General features: G+C 44.9%; 1 long non-coding RNA gene across 1 annotated transcript; it reads right to left on the reverse strand.

The window, feature by feature from the left end:
- Positions 1 to 1,277: 1,277 nt before the first annotated feature.
- Positions 1,278 to 4,550, reverse strand: LOC112550405. The gene is made up of 3 exons (XR_003094223.1): positions 4,472 to 4,550; positions 2,572 to 2,686; positions 1,278 to 1,462 (listed from the first exon to the last, which is right to left on the reverse strand). It is a non-coding gene; the product is annotated as an uncharacterized LOC112550405 (long non-coding RNA).
- Positions 4,551 to 6,596: the final 2,046 nt, after the last annotated feature.

Genomic DNA, 6,596 nt, shown 5'->3' on the forward strand with positions numbered 1-6,596 from the left:
GTGCAATTCTCAGCTGCAGAGAGAAAACCCCGGTGCAAAGGAGTTCCTGCCACCCGTATGTAAATTTGTTTCCCACTATTGGCTGTTTCTAAATTATTCCCACGTGGCGGCTAGCGATTGGCGTGCTAGTTGTATAAGAGGTTTAGCAGTTTCCGCCCAAGTTGATAGAGGACTCCACAACCATCTCGTGGGGACTCTGAGCACGCGGCAGAGTAATAGAAACTTTGTGTGTGTCTCAGAGGAGTTCAGCGGCCTGATCAACCACCAACCTCTTCCCGTCTCATTTGTTAAATTCTTAAGACATATCTACGGTTTTGCGCGCTCGTCAAGGGTATCCAGAGCTCTGTCGTGTTTGTTTTTGCGGAGCCTAGCAAGCTCCGTGCGTGTGTCTTCGGTGGAGCCTAGCAAACTCCACTTGTGTTTGTCTGTAACTGCAACTCAAGAAAGTTTTTCCTGCCTGCACCGCGACCACCTACGGTGTAAGTAAAACAATCTTTAGTTAACCGCTACGAGTCCGTGCCTAATTCTAGTCCGTCATGCAAAAGTACCCGCCCTACCGTTGTGGGCTCCCGGCCACAGCCTGCCGCGCGCCCCTGAAAGCCTCGGACCGCTCCCGGCCCGCACAGTCTGCACCTCTATTCAGAATTTCCAAAGGGATCTGCAAATTAAACAAGTTTGAAAACACTGCTCTAGTCCAACCACCTTTAGGAACAAACCCTCACCTGCCACTACCAGGCATAAAGCCCAAAATGTCAAAAGCAGTTGAACTGCTGTCCAACATCAAGTCAATAAGCCAGGATCAGAGCTTTGGTCTGGAGCCTTCTCTTTGGAGATACGGGCCAGTGTCTTGATGCCTAAGACCTCCTAAGCCCTGCCCACTTACCTGCAGTCTCCCCCAAAGCTCCACCTAAACCAAGGGCACTCTGGGATTCTAGTTTAGCCATTTTAGGAACAACATAGCAGGAAAGAAAGGGACCTGCATTTACAAAAGGAGTTTCTTATCTGTACAGATTTTACCCTTAAAGCAGTCCAGTTACAAATCACTGAAAATTATGGAGTCCTGCAATGCATCACCCTCCCCTAGTCTGATCTCAGTCTCTCTCTAAGTCTTAAAACTGTCTACGTTTCAGGCTGAGAAGGGACCTTGATGCACTTCTTTTACAAGTCCATTATATGATCTGCCCTCTTAATCAGAGCAGGCACTGGCTCTTACATCCAACCTTGTCACATATATTTACTGAAAAATGTCCCCAATTTTTATCATTCTTACCCTATCTGTGAACTGTTGCATAGCAAGATAACATCCGGGGGGGTGGTCCAGCAGTTGAAACAAAGTCACTAGCTCCAGATTGGATTCTAGCGTTACTCCTTCAGTGAGGAGTCAAACACCTGTCCTGGGTAGGGCAACCATCTGAATGCAGTAAAACAGGTTGTCTCTGAGCATGTCCAGGCCTGTTTTCACCTATAGTACAATACAGAGTTTATGATTAGACACAGCTATATCCCATGCTGTCCCAGTAACATCAGTGTATATTTGTATAATCAAGTAAATAGGCTGTATAGACTAAACCTATCTTGCTGGAAAATTAAGCCAAATGTTGCCCCCAATACCCAGAGGAGTTAGTCATTTTCAAAAAGAAACAAAATAAAGGGCGGATAAAAGGAGGAAAGACACAAAAAAGAAACTAACAACAAACAAAGGCCCAAACCACACACACACATTGGTCAGAGAAAGGAAAGCCTTTGGAAATGAGCTTTGCGGATGGCAACCAAGGGATTTGGAAGAAACATTATGGAATAAATGGTTCCCGGATTGAGACGTTCCTGTCCTTTTCTCATGTCTTACATTCTCAAGATATGTGCTACAAGTTCAATTGTCAAGGAAGTCATTCAAGAACCTCATGCCTAGGGTCTTGAGACAATAACAATAAAAATCAATTTATAATAATAAAAGCTATCTATCTAGTTGGGAATATGCCAAATCCTGGGTAGTACAGTGTATTTCAGATCCTTCATTTTTATCCCAAGGGGACTCATCAACAAAAATCCCAATGCAGAGAAGGAATACAGGTTTACAAATAGATAATAACCACAACCCTGAGGCAAACAAAAACAAAAAGTTAAAAATGATTTGTCTTGCATTAGTCTGTTAAGAAGTCAAGAACCTAACAAAACTTGTCTTCATGTTAGAATGGTGCTTTTCACTGAAGACCGGCCTCACAAATTGATTTCTGAATAATTTAAATGTTAAGGAGAATGGGTTCTCAGAAACATGTGATAAAACAAAAGAGTCAGAACATCCCAGCAAAAAAGTGATATGGAAACTGTAGCAGGGAGCTGATCTTGGCCCCACTACGCTTGCCCTCACTGATGAGCCAGTACTGGAAGTCGAACAGCAGGGCACTGCTGCCGTGGGCATGGGCCCTTTGAAGCCAGCATTTCCCAGTGCAGCAGGGGGGCAGGTGGAAGCCCAGAAGGCCCCTGGAGTTCTGAGCCATTGAGAGGTGAAAAACCTGTCAAGGTGAGGATAAGTTTCCCCTGGAAAGAGGAAACTAACCAAGGGAGGCTTACCTGGTGCTGGCATGGCGGTGTTGGCAAACCACCAATGAGAGTGCCGGAGAACCTGCAGCAGCCAGAAGAGAGTTGCATCACCCTTGCCACTGAATACAGAAGTCCGATGAATCCACTGGCCGGCAAAGAAAGAGAAGATCTGTGAGTAACAAATGAGAACCCCATCACCAAGAGGGAGAATTATCCCCACTAAGGGTAATAAGAGTCCTGCCTTGTAACGGGGTGAGGGGAAAGACACAGTACGGGCTGTCACTGAATCGGCATCTGTGGCCTGTGGACCTACTGCGGCAAACCAGAAGGCACCTCCATATGCCGGGTCTCCTGTGAGGGAAGGACTCTGAACTTTATAGGTTGAAAGAAACCTATGTGACCTGCAGACTGATTGTCTGGAGGGGCAGCTGAATGGGGAGAAGGTGGTCTGTACATGGTCAGTAGCCTACGTGTCGGGGGAGAACTACGTAATTCACCCTAGGACAAAGTGCAAATTGAGACAATCTTGAAGCCAAAATGGACTGAGAAATAAGTCAAACTGCTGGTGGCCCACTGAGAGAAGAGGGCCTATATAAATAGAGGGCATGTGAAGAAAATGATTAGGCATATGCCGGGCTGTTTTGTCTTTAGTTTACATTGTTTTTTTCTCATGTGTACAACAAACTGAGTGGGACTATCAACCATCCCTGATTAGAGCCCATCAAGGGCATACAGGGAGATAGACAGATCCATTCTCCCCATGGGACAGCCATTACTGATGAGGTTATTGAGGTGAGTGATGGACCAGGGTGTAGGGTTGGAGAAGCCCTGGACAAAATACACTTCATGATTGGTGAAGGATTAATGGGTTAAAGAGCCTAGAACCAGACAGAAGATCACCCTAAGGAAAATCTTCCCAGGGCACGTTTTTCTCCTGTCTCCAATAAATCCACTGAGGCATAGAGGGCAAGATATACATGGGCAGGGGGTGGGGAGAAGTGTGGATATGATATTGGGAGTTGACCCAGGTCCAATAGCACCCTATCACACAAATTAGCTTGAGCAACAAAGGGAAAATGGCAGTAGAGAAACAAAAGACCACATACCCACAGAATTAAAATACACATACAGGGAAATCTCCTAAAATAAAACTCAGTGATAAAATCTAACACTTTTTACCATCCTAAAACCTCTTGTCACCCAAAGAGCAAGTTTTGCCTAAGACACAACAGACTTACTATGAAAACATAGACCATCTTCCCAGCAATACCCTCCTAGCCATCATAGATGTTTGTAACAGGGTCTCGGTTGGGAGCCCTGTTACTTGGATGAACACCGGGGGGCTGTTAATGACAACACCCATACAGATGGGGGTGGAATTCTCCACCTAACTCAGGATTGGCTGACGGACTTAGCTCACGAGGATAAAACCAGGGGGAGGACCCAGAGAGAATGCCTTTAGGCATGAGAAGGATGGCAGGATGGCGTGGGTCAGGCACTCACCCAAAGACGTGACTGCAGTGGTGAGTCCAAAGGGGCCAAGTCTCCTTGCCACAATCTGGGGGGAAAATCCCATGATAATAAGGAATACCCCAGCTTGGGAGAGACTAGGATTGGCTGCAAGCAACAGCCAGGGACGTTCCCAACTCCGAGAAGGGAATTGGGACGCAGGGTTTAACGAGCACAGCTGTAAACCAATCAATTACCAGCAGGGAGCGGCAGCACAAGAAAAGAAGAAGAGAAAACTGGGGAAAGTCTCGGTAAAACGAGGGAGGCTGGGCACAGGCGGTACTGACCAGCCCCAGCAAATCTGGAAGAGTAACCTAGAAGAAGGGTTGCCCAAGGTTTTACGCAGGCAACAGGTCAAAGAGACGTTAGCTGCTCTCACTAATGAGTTAATTAGCGCTGCAGAGCACTGCCAGGGACTTACCTTGAGATTCTCGACGGCAGGGATCCTCTCCAGAGCTGACGAGTGGCTCTGGGAGAAAGTTGAGGAGGCTGTTGCCTGCAACTGGGGCCGCTGTAAAAGAAAAGAGAATTAAAAATATATGGAGTGATTTAACGTGTCTGGGGAAGTTATTCTGTGAGTACCGATTAACATCATACTAATCTCTTTCCTCCCCTCATAAGATCAAAGTCGTGGCAGGTGAGTACAAGAGGAAATGGGAGGTATTGCGCAATCCCAACAACAATGTTACACATCAGGATGGCATCCAATCCTGCCTTACCTATCTACAACAGCAAGATCACAACTCCGAGTACGGACCTAAATATATTGCTGAACTTATACGCTCCATCCTCACACAGCAACTTCACTTTCAACAACCAACACTTCCTCCAGACCATGCATACAGCTATGGGCACCAAAATGGTCCCACAATATGGCAACTTTTTTATGGGCCACTTGGAATAAGAATTCCTCAAGAACTGCACCAGCAAACCCTTGCTATACTTAAGACATATGGCTGACATCATCATTTGGACTGAAAACCTGCAATCTCTGATAGATTTCTATCACAAATTCAATAATCATCACCCCTCCATCAGCCTATCTCTTGACTACTCAACCACTAGCATTTAATTTTTAGACATATCAGTATCCAGAATGGTAAAATGCAGACCACCATATACAGGAAACCCATGGACCAACATGCATATCTACACAGAACCAGCAATCACCCTAAACACACAAAGAAAGCTGTAATATACAGCCAAGCCCTCTGATACCACCAAATTTGCACTGAGGAGAACACCTTTGATCATCACCTCACAAATCTCAAAAGGGCTTTCATCCAACAAGGACACTCCTCCAAAAAGATATATTTCACTTTTGTAAACGCCACCTGGATACCAGGTAAAGAATTGCTGCAGTACAAAAAGAAAATCCCCACAAATCGCACACCATTAGTTATGACATGCCATCCCTCCCTGGAACCTATACAGAAAATCCTGAAACAACTGCAATCCATAATAGAAGAACACCTAATTCTTAAAGAGATCTGTACAGAACCATCCATCCTAGCCTTTAAATGAGCACTGAAGCTCACCAACCTCATCACCAGAAGCAAACTTCCTATAACCCAAAATACACAAAATGGATACAGATCATGCCAGGAATTGAAAGAAATGCAAAACCTGCCAACATATCTCCACCACTCCCACAATAACTACACCCCACAACAGAACCATCATCATTTCTGAATCTTACACCTGCACCTCCAGAAATGTTATATATCTCATCCAGTTCACTAAATGCCCTGATGGAAAATATGTAGGAGAAACCAAACTACAACTGCGTACCAGAATGAATACACACTGAAAATCTATCAAAGACAAAAATACCCAATTACCTGTGAGTGCACACTTCTCACAAGACAACCACTCTCTTTCCAATCTCTCGGTTTTCATCCTCAAAGGGAATTAACAAAACACTTTTCACAGATGAGCCTTGGAACTTCACTTTGAAAATCTACTGGCTACAAAAGATCATGGACTAAATATAGACTGTTGGTTTATGGCACATTATAACCTGCCTGCCATCCAATAACTCCAGGTAACCTCTCTACATTTTACCAGCTACATTCTGTCACCAGGTCAACACTCCCCTTCTCCCCGCCTCTTCCCCCACCCCATGACCTGTCTCACTCCTATTGTCTCCCATGGTCTCTGATCCTCACTGCCAGGCATTAATATTTTCACAGACCTGCATTTTGCAGATTGACTTCTATTCTATCCAGAACACAACACAACACAACAGCAGACTCTCCCTGTGCCTGAAGAAGAGTGTTTGGGCCCAAAAGCTTCCAAAGAGCATTTTTCCAACTATTTAGTTTGTCTAGTAAAAGATATCACATTGACCCAAAGAACCTTGTCTACCTGTCTTTAAACGAACACAGCTACAACCAACACCCCCTTTCACCACTAACAACACTTACATGAAAAGCCAGGATAGCAAAAAGTTAGAAAAACAGCAAAGGCATTATCGGGAGACAGTAAACTCCTCTTGTCTAGATTCTGATAACCCATTCCAGATAATAATGAAGAATGGGGTTGAT

Source organism: Alligator sinensis, unplaced genomic scaffold, assembly GCF_000455745.1.
Source record: "Alligator sinensis unplaced genomic scaffold, ASM45574v1 scaffold153_1, whole genome shotgun sequence".
NCBI classification, from domain to species: domain Eukaryota; kingdom Metazoa; phylum Chordata; order Crocodylia; family Alligatoridae; genus Alligator; species Alligator sinensis.